General features: G+C 42.4%; 1 protein-coding gene across 1 annotated transcript in view; it reads left to right on the plus strand.

The window, feature by feature from the left end:
- COL4A2 (collagen type IV alpha 2 chain) overlaps nucleotides 1-17,032 on the plus strand; it is a 266,143-nt gene that overhangs the window by 238,799 nt on the left and 10,312 nt on the right. The gene's annotated exons all lie outside the window — the stretch shown is intronic.

A 17,032-nucleotide genomic window follows, 5' to 3' on the forward strand; every position in this document is an offset into this window, starting at 1 on the left:
AAATTCGTTATCAATTCCTTTGTCTCTTTATTACAATTTAATTCTCCATATAATAACAATGCCACTATAGGTGTCTCTTCAATCTCCATTCCTACAATTTCTTTTATCTCATTAAACACCATTTTCCACAATTTTTGAACACATTCCCATTCCCATCACATATGTAAATACGTTCCTTTTTTTTGACATGCTCTCCAACAATTTGCTGAGTTCAGCGTATTTATTATTATTATTATTATTATTATTATTATTATTATTTATTTATTTATATAGCACCATCAATGTACATGGTGCTGTACAGAGTAAAACAGTAAATAGCAAGACCCTGCCGCATAGGCTTACAGTCTTTTATTTAATCTCATCGGGATTAGATAACACCTCCATATAATCTTATAATAGTTTTCTTTTATCCTTACAGACATATTTCTCAACACTCTTTGTTTCCATATTCCATCCCAACTCTGTTACCCTATTTGTACCTTCAAGTCAGTTTCCCAGACATCTTACCCATACTTTCTGTCTCCCCCTTCCCAGTAGTATTCTATATATTTCACTTGTTAAACCTTTTATAATTTTATTTTCCCCTTTCTCCATTTCTTTTTTTAAGATCAGCTCCTCAAATTTCGTAATCACTCTACACTCTCCGTTATCCTTTAGCCATTTCTTCGTCCATTGTTCTAATTGAAAATAATTTAATCATGATAAATTTTTCTCTTTTAGTCTCTCCACGAATTCTTCTTGAGTATTCATCTTTCCTAGCCAATCTTTTAGCTTCATTACACTCCTCTCTATTAAAGTTTCCCCCAACTTATCTTTTAAGTTTCCTGGAAAATTCCGCAACATTATCACTAGTGTTATTGGGGAAATACTTCGAAGTAAGTCCTTTTTGTATACACGCCATATTTCCCAGTGAAATATTTCTTCCCCCCATTTTTTTGTATATTCTCTGAAAAATATATTTTCTAGTTTCCATTCTTTATCTTCTCCCTTTCTATCCTCCAACCAACTTAAATCTCCTAATCCTATCATGCTTTCTACTACATGTCTCAACCTATTAGCTACGTAATATAGTTTTAAATTTGGGAGTCCTAACCCTCCTTTTTTTTTTTTTGCAGTGTATACCACCTTTTTTTATTTATTCTCGCTTTCCTATCACCATTGCAAAAATTATTTAAAATATTTTGCCAACTTTTTAATTCTTTTTCAGATATTCTTATTGGTAACATTCTAAATAAAAAATTTACCTTTGGTAAAATCCTCATTTTTACTAAAGCTATTCTTTAGTAAAGAATCCCACACTAGAGGCATTCAAGAGGCAGCTGGACAAGCATCTGTCAGGGATGCTTTAGGGTGGATTCCTGCATTGGGCAGGGGGTTGGACTCGATGGCCTTGTAGGCCCCTTCCAACTCTGCTATTCTATGATTCCATGATTCTATGATTCCAAACCAAGATAAATTTAGCCTTTTATATTTTTCTAATTTGCCCATAACTTCTTTTTTCAAATTATTTAAATTTTCTTTTTCTAAATCCTCTAATTTTTTTGTAATTTTGATTCCCAAATATTTATTTCTTTAATTTTCAAATTCTTCCCTTTACTTTCCCAATCTTTCACTTCTTTTTTATTATAATTAAATAGCATCATTTTTTATTTTGTCCAATTTATTCTTAATCCCGTCACTTCCTCAAACAATATTTTATTCTTTCCATTTTCTCCAATGGATTCTTAATTGTCAACAATGTATCATCTGCAAACATATTTATTTTTATTTTTTTGTTGTATCCTACTCCCTCAATGTTGTCATCATCTCTTATCACGTTCGCCAATAGTTCTATGACCAATACAAATAAGACCAGTGAGAGCAGGCATCCTTGTCTTGTTCCTTGGGCCAGTTGTATCTTTTCTGTAACTCCATCGTTTATCACTACTGAAGCTGAATTTTGTGAGTATAATTGTCCAGTTAAGCCTTTGAATCTATCTCCAAATCCCATCTTTTCTATTATCATCTTTAGTGCTAGCCAACTCACACAATCAAACGCTTTAAATATATCCAGAGCTATTATTCCTGCTTTTATCTTTGTCTTTTTTATCTCCTGTACTATATTTAAAGCTCTTCCAACTAAATTGTGCATTTGTCTTCCTGCTATAAAACCACACTGATCCTCCCCAATGTAATTACTTATAAATGTATTTATCCGCCTTGCCATTATAGCTGATAAAATTTTGGCATCCTGATTTATTAATGAGATAGGTCTGTAAGAGTCTGGGACTATTAAGTCCTTATCCGGCTTTGGAATTAATATAATTAGTGATTGTTCCCACGATGGTGGTATCTTATCTCCTTCTATTATCCCATTATACAATTTCATTTATTTTGGTACTAATATTTTTTTAAACGTTTTATAATACTCCGATCCCAATCCATCTATACCAGGGGATCTACCGCCTTCAATTTATCTATAGCTTCTTCTATTTCACTTTGAGAAATATATCTTTCCATTAAATCCTTATCTTCCCCTATCAGACCCTTCTTTATATGTTTATCTCTATAGCTCTCCATCTTTGTCTTGTGTGTTCTTTTCTTTATATAGTTCTTGATAAAATTCTTGAAAAATCTTTATTTTCCCTTTCATAATACTGCATGGCTTTCCTAATTTATCTTTAACTATCCCTATCAAATCCTTTGACTTTTCCTTTTGTGTGAGCCTCGCCAACACCTTTGAATTTTTATTACTATTCTCAAAATACTCTCTTTTCATGTAAATCAAATTCTTCTGTACTTCTTCTAAATTCCTATTTTCTAATTCTTTCTTTTTTGCTTGTAATTCTATCAGAATTTGTTTATTTCTACTTTGCAAATACTCTCTTTCAAGCTTCTTAATTCCATCCTCTAAATTTCTCTGTATTCCCTCTTGTTGCCTCTTTAAATTACACGTTTCTCTAATACAAATCCCCCTAGCCACGGCCTTCATTGTATCCCACACTACTGATGGGGGACTTTCCCTGTTCTCATTAATTTCCCATATTTCCAACAATTCTTTCTGTATTTTATCTACCACTTTTTCATATTTTAATATTCTGGTATTTAACTTCCATCTATTCGCTTCCTTATAGTTTCTTTTTACTTTAATATCCAAGATAACCAATGCATGGTCAGTTATTTTAATTACCCCTAATCGTGTGCTACAAACCTTTGTTACTAAGTCTTTTGAAACAAAAATGTAATCTATCCTGGAGAAAGTTTTGTGAATTGGAGAATAATAAGTATATCCAGGTTCTCCCAGTCTTGTTGATCGCCATGCATTAATAAAATCCTTTTCCTTTATCATTTTATTTAAAATTGTAATATTATTTCTCTTTTCATAGACAGTAGGGTTGGACCTGTCTAACCCTACTGTCTAATGCCTCTGGGCATTACTAATGCCCAGAGCATGGGAAACAAACAGAATGAACTTGAACTCTTATTACATGAAGGCAAATACGACTTGATAGGTATAACTGAAACTTGGTGGGATGACTCCCGTGACTGGAATATAGCAATTGAAGGATATAACTTGTTCAAAAAGAACAGAAGAAATAGAAAGGGAGGTGGAGTTCCACTATATGTTAAAAATACCTATCCCTGCACAGAAATACAGGCGGATGAGACTGGGAGCCCCGTTGAGAGCATCTGGATTAAAATAAATGGGGCTAGGAATAAAAAGAATATGATAATCGGAGTCTACTACCGACCACCCAATCAAGGAGAAGACGAGGATGAAACTTTTGAGAAACAAATTGCCAGTGTTTCAAGGAAGTGTGATGTAGTAGTGATGGGGGACTTCAATTACCCTGATATCTGAGACCATTACTGCCAAAAGCGGCCCTTCTAAGAAATTCCTGACATGTATGGGTGATAACTTTCTCCTACAGAAAGTGGTGGAAGGAACTAGAGGATCGGCAATCCTTGACTTGATATTGACCAATAGGGATGACTTAGTGGATAAAGTGGCAGTTACGGGAACTCTGGGGGAAAGTGACCATGTCATACTTGAATTCTTGATTAGGAAGGAGACAAAAGTCGAGCGTAGCCATACACGTACTCTGGATTTTAGGAAAGCTGATTTTAATAAACTTAGAACTATAGTAAGTAATGTCCCGTGGCAAGGGAGCCTAATGAGAAAAGGAGTGCAGGATGGGTGGGAGTATTTAAAAAAGGAAATTTTAAAGGCACAGTTACAAACAATTCCAACAAGGAGAAAAGATAGAAGACAACAGAGGAAACCAATGTGGCTCCACAAAAAGCTTAGAGATGACCTGAAAACAAAAAGGGATACATATAGGAAGTGGAAGGAAGGCCAGGCTACAAAAGAAGAGTACAGACAAGTGGCGCAGAAGTGCCGAAATGGCGTCAGGAAGGCTAAAGCTGTGAATGAGCTGAGATTAGCGAGGGATGCTAAAAGCAATAAAAAGGCTTTCTTCAGATACGTGAGTAGTAAAAGACAGAGGAAAGAAATGGTGGTTCAACTGCTTAACGAGGATGGCAAATAGATAACAGACAAAAAAGAAAAGGCTGAAATGCTCAATTCCTACTTTGCCTCAATTCCTACTTTGTCTTCTCCCAAAAGCGGGTCTATGACCCCCCTGGAAAAAGTGAAGCAGAAGTTGAGGGGGCAGGATTGCAGTGTGAGATTGATAAACAAATGGTCAAAGAACACCTAATCTCCTTGAATGAGTTTAAATCTCCAGGGCCCGATGAACTGCACCCAAGAGTAATGAAGGAGCTAGCAAAAGAACTCTCAGAACCTTTGTCTATTATCTTTGCAAATTCTCTCACACTAGTCGCCCAGAGGGTCGGGGTGGTGGTGTGGGTCTTTTATTATCTAGTTTGTGCCAGTTCCAGCCTCTTTCCATTCCACCTTCACATTGCTTCTCCTCCTTTGAGGTACATGTGGTGAGGCTCTTCGCTCCACTGCGACTGCGGGTTGCAGTTCTGTACCGCCCCCCAGGCTCGTCCTCAAAATTTATCTCTGATTTTGATTCGTGGCTGTCCTTTTTCCTCTCTGACAACTGTCCTACTCTTATCCTGGGTGATTTCAACATTCATGTGGATGACCCTCAAGATGCTGCAGCTCTTCGATTTCGCTCATTATCTTCCTCTTATGATCTTAAACTTTGGTCTGATGCACCCACACATTCCCTTGGACACTGTCTGGATCTTGTTCTCACTCGGAATTGCTCTGTGTTGGACTTTTCTACTGCTCACTTTCCACTGTCAGATCATCACCTAGTTTCTTTCAATATTACTCATAATCCTTCTCCTTCACGTCCCGCTTCTCGCTCTTGTCGTGACTTGCAATCTATCAATTATGAGGCTTTTTCCCAGTCTCTAGCCTCCTCCCTTCCTTCTGTCTGTTCGGCTGTCTCCTTGGACTCAGCTGTCTCCTTCTTTAATTCCTCCTTATCTTCAAATCTTGATAATCTTGCTCCATCTACAACTCGGATAGTTCGCCCTTCTCAACCCCAACCGTGGCTCACCTCTTCCCTCCGCTACCTTCGCTCTTGTTCCCGGGCAGCTGAACGCCTTTGGCGTAAGACCAGGGACCGGGCAGACTTTGTCCATTACAAATTTGTACTCTCCTCTTTCTCTTCTGCCATCTCACTGGCCAAACAGCAGTACTACTCAACGCTGATCCAATCAAATGCTAGGCATCCTCAGCGGCTCTTTGCGTCCTTCAATTCTCTTCTGAAGCCTAATCCGCCATCTCTCCCCGCCTCTCTGTCTGCTAATAACTTTGCCTCTTTTTTCAATGCTAAAATCCAAATTATCCGCTCTGATCTGGCCAGCTCTGCTCCTCTTCCAGTTCCTGTTCCTCATCTGTCAGCTCCTCCTGCAAATTTCTCTGCGTTTCCTTCGGTCTCTGCGGATGAACTGTCTACAATACTGCGCTCTTCGAAGCCTTCCACTTGTTCTCGTGATCCGATTCCTTCTCGCGTCTTTATTAATCTTATTCCTGCTATCCTCCCTTCCTTGCTACATATTATTAATCTTTCTCTGTCCTCTGGTTCATTTCCTTCTGCTTTTAAACATGCTACAGTCTCTCCCATTCTCAAGAAACCTACTCTTGATAGGCTATCTCTATCTAACTACCGACCTGTCTCTTTGTTGCCGTTTGTTTCAAAGATCCTGGAGCGTGCGGTCTACTCTCGCTGTCTTGACTTTCTTTCTAGTAACTCTGCTTTGGATCCATTTCAATCTGGATTCCGTCCTCTGCATTCCACCGAAACAGCCCTTACTAAGATCACCAATGATCTCCTTACTGCCAAGTCTAAAGGCCATTATTCCGTTCTTATTCTCCTTGATCTAACTGCAGCCTTTGACACGGTTGATCATGATCTTCTCTTAGATTCCCTTCATGACCTTGGATTTTGTGGCCCTGTCTATAACTGGTTTGCCTCCTATCTAGCGGGTCGCTCTTTCAGCGTGTTGACTAATGGCAGCTCGTCTTCCTCCTTTCCCCTTTCAGTAGGGGTTCCGCAAGGCTCGGTGCTTGGCCCGTTGTTGTTTTCCTTATACGTGTTGCCCTTGGGCAAGCTTATTCAATCTCATGGCCTCCAATATCATCTGTACGCCGATGATACACAACTATATCTGTCATCTCCGGAACTTTCTCCTGATGTTCACGATCGTATCTCGGCATGTCTTTCAGATATCTCAGCTTGGCTGCTTCATCGTCGCTTGAAGCTTAACATGGCAAAGACTGAATTGCTTGTTTTTCCTCCTAAACCTTCTCCTCATCTCTCATTCTCTCTTACTGTCAATGATGTTACGCTTACTCCGGTCAAGGAAGCTCGTAGCCTTGGCTTTATCTTCGACTCCTCGCTCTCCTTTATTCCTCATATCGAGGCAGTAGCTAAATCTTGTCGATTTTTCCTGTATAATATTGCCAGGATTCGATCATTTTTGTCTGTCTCTTCTGCCAAGACGCTTGTTCATGCACTGGTTATTTCACGGTTGGACTACTGCAACCTTCTTCTCTCTGGCCTTCCTTCTTCTCACATCAGTCCGTTGGTTTCTGTTCACCACTCTGCCGCAAAGATCATCTTCTTAGCTCGCCGCTCCGACCATGTTACTCCGCTTCTGAAATCTCTTCATTGGCTTCCAATTCACTTCAGAATCCACTATAAACTTCTCCTGTTAACCTTCAAAGCTTTTCACGGTCTAGCTCCTTCCTATCTCTCCTCTCTCATCTCACACTATTGCCCCGCTCGTGCTCTTCGCTCCTCTGATGCCATGTTTCTCGCCTGCCCAAGGGCCTCTACTTCCCTTGCTCGGCTTCGTCCATTTTCGTCTGCTGCCCCTTACGCCTGGAACGCTCTTCCAGAACATTTGAGAACTACAAGTTCAACCATAGCTTTTAAAGCTCAACTAAAAACTTTTCTTTTTCCTAAAGCTTTTAAAACTTGATGTTGTGCAGACTTCTACTGTTACTTTCTACTGTTAGTTTTTCCCTACCCTGTGCCTGCTTACCCTACCCTGTACCTGTTTGCATTCTCTTCCCCTCCTTATTGTTTTACTATGATTTTATTAGATTGTAAGCCTATGCGGCAGGGTCTTGCTATTTACTGTTTTACTCTGTACAGCACTATGTACATTGATGGTGCTATATAAATTAATAATAATAATAATAATAATAATAATAATAATAATCATGGAAGACGGGTGAGGTGCCGGACGACTGGAGGAGGGCTAACGTTGTCCCTATCTTCAAAAAGGGCAAAAAGGAGGAACCTGGGAACTACAGACCAGTCAGTCTGACATTATTATTATTATTATTATTATTATTATTATTATTTATATAGCACCATCAATGTACATGGTGCTGTACAGAGTAAAACAGTAAATAGCAAGACCCTGCCGCATAGGCTTACATTCTAATAAAATCATAGTAAAGCAATAAGGAGGGGAAGAGAATGCAAACAGGCACTGGGTAGGGTAAACAGGCACAGGGTAGGGTAAAACTAACAGTATAGAGTCCAAACAACATCAGGTTTTAAAAGCTTTAGGAAAAAGAAAAGTTTTTAGCTGAGCTTTAAAAGCTGCGATTGAACTTGTGGATCTCAGGTGTTCTGGAAGAACATTCCAGGCGTAAGGGGCAGCAGAAGAAAATGGACGAAGCCGAGCAAGGGAAGTAGAGACCCTTGGGCAGGTGAGAAACATGGCATCAGAGGAACGAAGAGCACGAGTGGGGCAATAGTGTGAGATGAGAGAGGAGAGATAGGAAGGAGCTAGACCATGAAAAGCTTTGAAGGTCAACAGAAGAAGTTTATATTGGATTCTGAAGTGAATTGGAAGCCAATGAAGAGAGTTCAGAAGTGGAGTAACATGATCAGAGCGGCGAGCCAAGAAAATGATCTTAGCGGCAGAGTGGTGGACAGAGACCAACGGACTGATGTGAGAAGAAGGAAGGCCAGTGAGAAGAAGGTTGCAGTAGTCCAACCGAGAAATAACCAGTGCATGAACAAGCATCTTGGCAGAAGAGACAGACAAAAATGATCGAATCCTGGCAATATTATACAGGAAAAAACGACAGGATTTAGCTACTGCCTCAATATGAGGAATAAAGGAGAGCAAGGAATCAAATATAAAGCCAAGACTACGAGCTTCCTTGACCGGAGTAAGCATAACATCATTGACAGTAAGAGAGAACGAGAGATGAGGGGAAGGTTTAGGAGGAAAAACAAGCAATTCAGTCTTTGCCATATTAAGTTTCAAACAACGATGAAGCAACCAAGCTGAGATATCTGAAAGACATGCCAAGATACGATCGTGAACATCAGGAGAAAGTTCCGAAGATGAGAGATATAGTTGTGTATCATCGGCGTACAGATGATATTGGAGGCCGTGAGATTGAATAAGCTTACCCAAGGGCAACATATATAAGGAAAACAACAACGGGCCAAGCACCGAGCCTTGCGGGACCCCTACTGAAAGGGGAAAAGAGGAAGACGAGCTGCCATTAGCCAACATGCTGAAAGAGCGACCCGCTAGATAGGAGGCAAACCAGTTATAGACAGAGCCACAAAATCCAAGGTCATGAAGGGAGTCTAAGAGAAGATCATGATCAACCATGTCAAAGGCTGCAGTTAGATCAAGGAGAATAAGAACGGAATAAAGGCCTTTAGACTTGGCAGTAAGAAGATCATTGGTGATCTTCGTAAGGGCTGTTTCAGTGGAATGCAAAGGACGGAATCCAGAGTTACTAGACAGAAAGTCAAGACAACGAGAGTAGACCACACGCTCCAGGATCTTTGAAACAAATGGCAACAAAGAGACAGGTCGGTAGTTAGACAGAGATAGCCTATCAAGAGTAGGTTTCTTGAGAATGGGAGAGACTGTAGCATGTTTAAAAGTAGAAGGAAATGAACCAGAGGACAGAGAAAAATTAATAATATGAAGCAAGGAAGGGAGGGTAGCGGGAATAAGATTTATAAAGACGTGAGAAGGGATCGGATCACGAGAACAAGTGGAAGGCTTCGAAGAGCGCAGTATTGTAGACAGTTCATCTGCTGAGACCGAAGGAAACACAGAGAAATTTGCAGGAGGGACTGACAGATGAGGAACAGGAACTGGAAGAGGAGCAGAGCTGGCCAGATCAGAGCGAATAGTTTGGATTTTAGCATTGAAAAAAGAGGCAAAGTTATTAGCAGACAGAGAGGCGGGGAGAGATGGTGGATTAGGCTTCAGAAGAGAATTGAAGGACGCAAAGAGCCGCTGAGGATGCCTAGCATTTGACTGGATCAACGTTGAGTAGTACTGCTGTTTGGCCAGTGAAATGGCAGAAGAGAAAGAGGAGAGTACAAATTTGTAATGGACAAAGTCCACCCAGTCCCTGGTCTTACACCAAAGGCGTTCAGCTGCTCGGGAACAAGAGCGAAGGTAGCGGAGGAAAGAGGTGAGCCACGGTTGGGGTTGAGAAGGGCAAACTATCTGAGTTGTAGATGGAGCAAGATTATCAAGAGTTGAAGATAAGGAGGAATTAAAGGAGGAAACAGCTGAGTCCAAGGAGACAGCCGAAAAGACAGAAGGAAGAGAGGAGGCTAGAGACTGAGAAACAGCCTCATAGTTGATAGATCGCAAGTCACAACAAGAGCGAGAAGCAGGACGTGAAGGAGGAGGATTGTGAGTAATATTGAAAGAAACATCCATCCCTGGGAAAATTCTGGAGCAGATTATAAAGAAGTCAATCTGTAAACACCTTGAAATCAATGCAGTGATTACAAGAAGCCAACATGGATTTGTCAGGAACAAATCCTGTCAGACTAATTTGATCTCATTTTTTGATAGGATAACCTCCCTTGTGGACTGTGGGAATGCTGTGGACGTCATATATCTTGACTTCAGCAAAGCTTTTGACAAAGTACCACATGACATTCTGATTAACAAACTAGCTAAAAGTGGGCTAGATGGAACAACTATTAGGTGGATTCACAGTTGCCTACAGAATCGGACTCAAAGAGTACTTATCAATGGAACCTTCTCAAACTGGGGAGAGGCAACGAGTGGGGTGCCGCAGGGCTCAGTCCTGGGCCCAGTGCTCTTCAACATTTTTATTAATGATTTGGACGAGGAGGTGCAGGGAATGCTGATCAAATTTGCAGATGACACCAAATTGGGTGGGATAGCTAATACCCTGGAAGACAGAAACAAATTTCAAAGTGATCTTGATAGGCTGGAGTGCTGGGCTGAAAACAACAGAATGAAATTTAATAGGGATAAATGCCGAGTTCTACATTTAGGGAATAGAAACCAAATGCACAGTTACAAGATGGGGGACACTTGGCTCAGCAATACTACAAACGGGAAAGATCTTGGAATTGTTGTAGATCGCAAGCTGAATATGAGCCAACAGTGCAATATGGCTGCAAGAAAGGCAAATGCTATTTTGGGCTGCATTAATAGAAGTATAGCTTCCAAATCACGTGAAGTACTGGTTCCTCTCTATTCGGCCCTGGTTAGGCCTCATCTAGAGTATTGTGTCCAGTTCTGGGCTCCACAATTCAAGAAGGATGCAGACAAGCCGAAGCGTGTTCAGAAGAGGGCAACCAGGATGATCAGGGGTCTAGAAACAAAGCCCTACGAAGAGAGACTGAAAGAACTGGGCATGTTTAGCCTGGAGAAGAGAAGATTGAGGGGAGACATGATAGCACTCTTCAAATACTTAAAAGATTGTCACACAGAGGAGGGCCAGGATCTCTTCTCGATCCTCCCAGAGTGCAGGACACGGAATAATGGGCTCAAGTTAAAGGAAGCCAGATTCCAGCTGGACATCAGGAAAAACTTCCTGACTGTTAGAGCAGTGCGACGGTGGAATCAGTTACCTAGGGAGGTTGTGGGCTCTCCCACACTAGAGGCATTCAAGAGGCAGCTGGACAACCATCTGTCAGGGATGCTTTAGGGTGGATTCCTGCATTGAGCAGGGGGTTGGACTCGATGGCCTTGTAGGCCCCTTCCAACTCTGCTATTCTATGATTCTATGATTCTATGAACTTATTATCCATAACCATATTAAAATCTCCAGCCAATATAACATATCCTTTTTTAAATTCCTTCATTTCCCTAAATACTTCTTTGTAAAACTCTTTTTGTCTCTCATTAGGGGCATAAATATTAATTAAAGTATAATAATTGCCTTCCAGTTGCCCTTGTATCATAATATATCTCCCTTTCCCATCTTTTTTACTTTTCAATACATTAAATCCACTTTTCTTCGAAATAATTATAGCCACACCATTTTTTTTTTGAGGTCCCCATGGACTTTTCATACCACACTGACCACTTTAGATGCAACTCATTTACACCTTCGTTAGCTTGAAGTGTTTCATGTAGAAAGATAAAATCGGCCCCTTCTTTGTTTAATAATTGTTCAATCCTCTTCCTTTTAACAACTGCCCCCAAACCTTTAACGTTGAGTATTGAGATTAACATCTTCTTATCCATGTTTTTGATTAATTTCTTGTAGATCCCTTGTGCACACCCACATTATTATCAAAACCAACAAAATAAACTTACAACTAACAAATACAATTTTTATTCCCACCCCTCCCCTTCTCACCCTTAATCCCCCCTCTCCCTTCACTTTTCTTATCCCCTTTACTCCTCCGTTGGTGAAACACCCCGGTCATGGCTATCAACATTTAAGGGGGGGAGATAGAGCCCACAGTCCTGATGCGGCAAGCCTCTTACTCATTAATTATTTTTATTATCTCCTTCCCTTTATTTATTTATTTTAATTTATTAAACCTTTAAATCCCACTTGGGCCAGGACGTTCCTCCTCTCCTCCTTCCGGCTGGGTTGACAGTTCTTCATCCATCCCTAGATTTCTCAGTAGAGCCATTTCCTGTTCCAGAGATGTTACTCTGTGCTGTCTTTCATCTCGCATAAATCTCAGGAACACCAGATAACCCCATGAATAAGCAATCCCCTCCTTCTTAAGCTTTGCTATTACGGGTCTTACGCTTCTTCTCCATTCCGCGGTTTGCTGACAAAGATCATTGTAGATTTGAACTGGTGTTTCTTGAAACTTCAGCGTAGTTATTGACCTTAATTTTTTCATGAACTGCTCCTTTTTATAATAATTTGCAAATCTGACCAAGATATCTCTGGGCATAGCCCTTGATCTGTTTTCAGCCACTCTGTGAATTCTCTCAACATCCTGCTGTGTTAGATCCATATCTGCAGCCAGCTCCTTAAACCATCCCAGAATACTCATTCTCAAATTCTCTCCTTGCATCTCTGGGAGATTTTTTATCCAAAGATTTGATCTTCTTGATTGATCTTCCAAACGGATCAGCTTCAGTTCACGTTGATCAAATTTAATACTGTGCTGAGTTATTTGTTGTTGATTCGCATCCACTTGATTTGATATTTGCTTGAGATCTGTTTTGGTCTCTTCCAACTCCTTCTCAACTTTTACTAATGATGTTTGGACCTGTTGTATATTTTTAATAACTTCTTCTTTATTCTTTCTCATTTCCTGAAACAATGCTTCATTATTACTTTTAATTAATTCCATCATTGTAGTATGAGATTCATCAGGTGATGATTTTGGCACAGTGCCAACTTTAGCCGCCATTTCGTTGCTTTCCACAAGATTTGTTGCCAAGCCGTTTGGATCTTGTACATTCCCACTCTCGCCCCCTTCCTCGTCTTGTGTTAATCTGGCCGCAGATTTATCAGAGAGATGTGTTTTAGTTCTGGTCCAGATTGGTTTTGTTCTGTTTTTATTTTTTTTCAGCATCAAGCTTCACATTGCTCTTTCACAGTACAGTAGGCAGAAATCACGTCGCGTCAACACCTGCCACGGGCCTTCGCGACCCCTCCTTTGCCTCTGTAAATAATTTCAGAGCAACTAATTTGTTTCCTCTGTGTCACTTAAGATAAAGATTGATTTAATTCCACTTAAAGTCTCTGCATTCCTTCAGAATAATTTATTATAGTTCCATAGTACTCCCCCTTATGGCGTAGCAAAGTGAAACTAAAACTTGCAATTCATTTCCAAGCTCTCCGGGGGACATCTCTACTTTCCCAGATACACAGAGATTTCATAAGTCTTTTTGTAAAGTTTACTCACATATTATGCCGATCAAATGGAGATAAATGTGCTTCTAGGCTTAATCCATCAAGCGCTGAGAAGAAGCTCTACCGCTCCATTGAACTGTTAGGCTTTCTTTCTTTCTTTCTTTCTTTCTTGCATTTTTATACTGCCCAATAGCCGAAGCTCCCTGGGCAGTTCACAAAAATTAAAACCATGTAGCATCTTTCTGCCATGTAACATCTTGACACAAGCTCCATGTTCAGAAGAAAAACATGCATACATATGATATAGCCCTCCTGGTACCATTAATCCCCCCATTTAAAGACAACATATAGAAAACTAATACATTGAAGCTAGAGAGTTTTTGACATGAGAGAACATTCAATCATGCAACTTCCATACTTATACCCCCAGGACCCCCAGGATGATGGTTCTGGGGGATCTCAACTTCCATGCTGAGGCTCCTGTATCCGGGGCAGCTCAGGACTTCATGGCCGCCATGACAACCATGGGGCTGTCTCAACATGTCATTGGCCCAACACATGCAAAGGGACACACACTTGACTTGGTTTTCTCAACTGGGCAGGAGGATGGTGATCTGAAAGTGGGGGAATTAACATCTACCCCCTTGTCATGGTCAGATCACTTCCTATTGAGGTTTAGACTCTCGGCGGCCTTTCCCCTCTGCAAGGGTGGGGGGCCTATTAAAATGGTCCGCCCCCAGAGGCTAATGGACTCCGATGGATTCCAGAGGGCTCTGGGGGATTTTCCTGCTGGTATGGCTGGTGCTCCTGTCGAAGCCCAGGTCGCTCTGTGGAATGCAGAGATGACTCGGGCGGTTGACATGATCGCGCCCAAGCGCCCTCTCCCTCTGAGCAGAGCCCGGTCAGCTCCTTGGTATACACCTGAGCTGAGGGCAATGAAGCAAGAGGGGAGACGGCTAGAACGCAGGTGGAGGAAAACTCGTGCTGAGTCTGATCGAACACAGGCTAGAGCTCACTATCGAGCCTATTCTGTGGCGGTGAGGGTGGCAAAGAGACAGTTCTTTTCCACCAGCATTGCATCTTCTCAGTGTCGTCCGGCGGAGCTTTTCCGTGTGGTTCGTGGCCTGTTACACTCTGGGCCAGGGCGAGAGATGGTGGAACCCTTGGTAGCATGCTGCGACGAGTTTGCACGGCACTTTGAAGATAAAGTTGCTCAGATTCGTCATGAATTGGACATCACACTTAATGCAGCTCCACTAGTAGAGGCGTTCGGAGCACCGTCCGGTTCAGTTTTATTGGATGAGTTTCAGTTATTGAGGCCCGAGGATGTGGACAAGGTGCTTGGCCAAGTCTGGTTGACCACCTGTGTGCTTGACCCTTGACCCTCGTGGCTCATTACATCAAAGAAGGACCGAGGGGACAGGAGCAGGCAGAAGTAACATCGGGGCCTGCTCCTGCTGGACTCTTCCCCCCCCCCCACAGGGCAAACTGCCATCTTGGCCCTGTGGGGAAGAAGAAGGACTGAGGGGACAGGAGCAGGCAGAAGTAACATCGGGGCCTGCTCCTGCTGGACTCTTCCCCCCCCCACAGGGCAAACTGCCATCTTGGCCCTGTGGGGAAGAAGAAAGACCGAGGGGACAGGAGCAGGCAGAAGTAACATCGGGGCCTGCTCCTGCTGGACTCTCTCTCTCTCTCTCTCTCTCTCTCTCTCTTTCTTTCTTTCTCTCTCCTCCCTCCCTCCCTCCCTCCTTGACTCCTTTTCCTTGTGTGTCATGTCTTTATTAGATTGTAAGCCTGAGGGCAGGGACTGTCTTTTTTGCTAAGTGTAAGCCGCTCCGAGAGCCTTTTTTGGCTGAGGAGCGGGGTATAAGTATGATAAATAAAATAAATAAATAAATAAGGAGGGGATCGCCGGCTGGGTCCAGGAGGTTGTAAATGCCTCCTTGAGAGAGGGAGTGGTGCCGGCCTCTTTAAAAGAGGCGGCAATTAGACCACTCCTGAAGAAGCCTAACCTGGACCCGGAGGATGTTAACAACTACAGGCCAGTGGCTAATATCCCTTTCCTGGGCAAGGTGCTTGAGCGGGTGGTTGCAGGACAACTCCAGGCACTCTTGAATGAAACGGATTATCTAGATCCATTTCAATCGGGTTTCAGGCCTGGTTTTGGAATGGAAACTGCCTTGGTCGCCCTGTGGGATGACCTCTGTTGGGCGAGAGACAGGGGGAGTGCGACCCTGTTGGTTCTCCTAGACCTCTCAGCGGCCTTCGATACCATCGACCATGGTATCCTTCTGGATAGGTTGTCTGAGCTGGGAGTTGGAGGTACTGCGTTGCAGTGGTTCCGCTCCTACTTGGATGGCCGATTCCAGAAGGTGGTGCTGGGGGATTATTGCTCTGTGCCGTGGCACCTAAGCCATGGGGTTCCACAGGGCTCTATCTTATCCTCTATGCTGTTTAACATATACATGAAGCCGCTGGGGGAGGTTATCCGGAGATGTGGACTGAGGTGTCATCAATATGCGGATGATACCCAGCTCTACCTTTCCTTTTCATCAAACCCAGGTGAGGCAGTTGCTGTTCTGAACCAGTGCCTGAGCACGGTAATGGACTGGATGAGGGCTAATAAACTGAAACTTAATCCAGACAAGACGGAGGTACTGTTAGCGGGTGGTTCTTCTGTCCGGCGAGGTGATGTTTGCCCTGTCCTGGACGGGGTTGCACTCCCCCTAAAGGATTGGGTCCGTAGTTTGGGGGTGCTCTTGGATCCAGAACTGTCACTTGAGGCACAGGTGAACTCAGTGGCAAAGAGCACCTTTTATCAGCTCAGGTTGATATACCAGCTGCGCCCTTATCTGGACAGAGATAAGGTGATGCTCTGATAACCTCTCGTTTGGATTACTGCAATGCGTTATACGTGGGGCTGCCTTTGAAAACGGTCCAGAAACTTCAACTGGTGCAAAACAGGGCAGCACGCTTACTAACAGGGACTGGCCGACGAGACCACATTACGCCAGTCCTTTTCCAGCTTCATTGGCTGCCAGTCCAGGTCCGGGCCCGATTCAAAGTGCTGGTATTAACATTTAAAGCCCTAAACGGCTTGGGGCCAGGTTATCTGAAGGAACGCCTCCTCCCATATGTACCTGCCCGGACCCTAAGGTCATCTTCAGGGTCCTTCTCCGTGAGCCCCTGCCAAAGGAAGTGAGGCAGGTGGCTACCAGGAGGAGGGCCTTCTCTGCAGTGGCACCCTGGCTGTGGAATGAGCTCCCTAAGGAGGTTCGCTTGGCACCTACATTATATGCTTTTAGACGCCAGGTGAAGACCTTTTTATTCTCTCAACATTTTAACAATCTATAAATTTTAAATAACATGGTTTTAAATTTGTAATTTTGCATTACTGCTGTTTTTATCTGGTTGAGCTTTTATAGTGTATTTTATATTATGGTTTTATACTGTTGTTTTATACTTTGAATG

Source organism: Elgaria multicarinata, chromosome 2 (genome assembly GCF_023053635.1).
Source record: "Elgaria multicarinata webbii isolate HBS135686 ecotype San Diego chromosome 2, rElgMul1.1.pri, whole genome shotgun sequence".
NCBI lineage: Eukaryota > Metazoa > Chordata > Lepidosauria > Squamata > Anguidae > Elgaria > Elgaria multicarinata.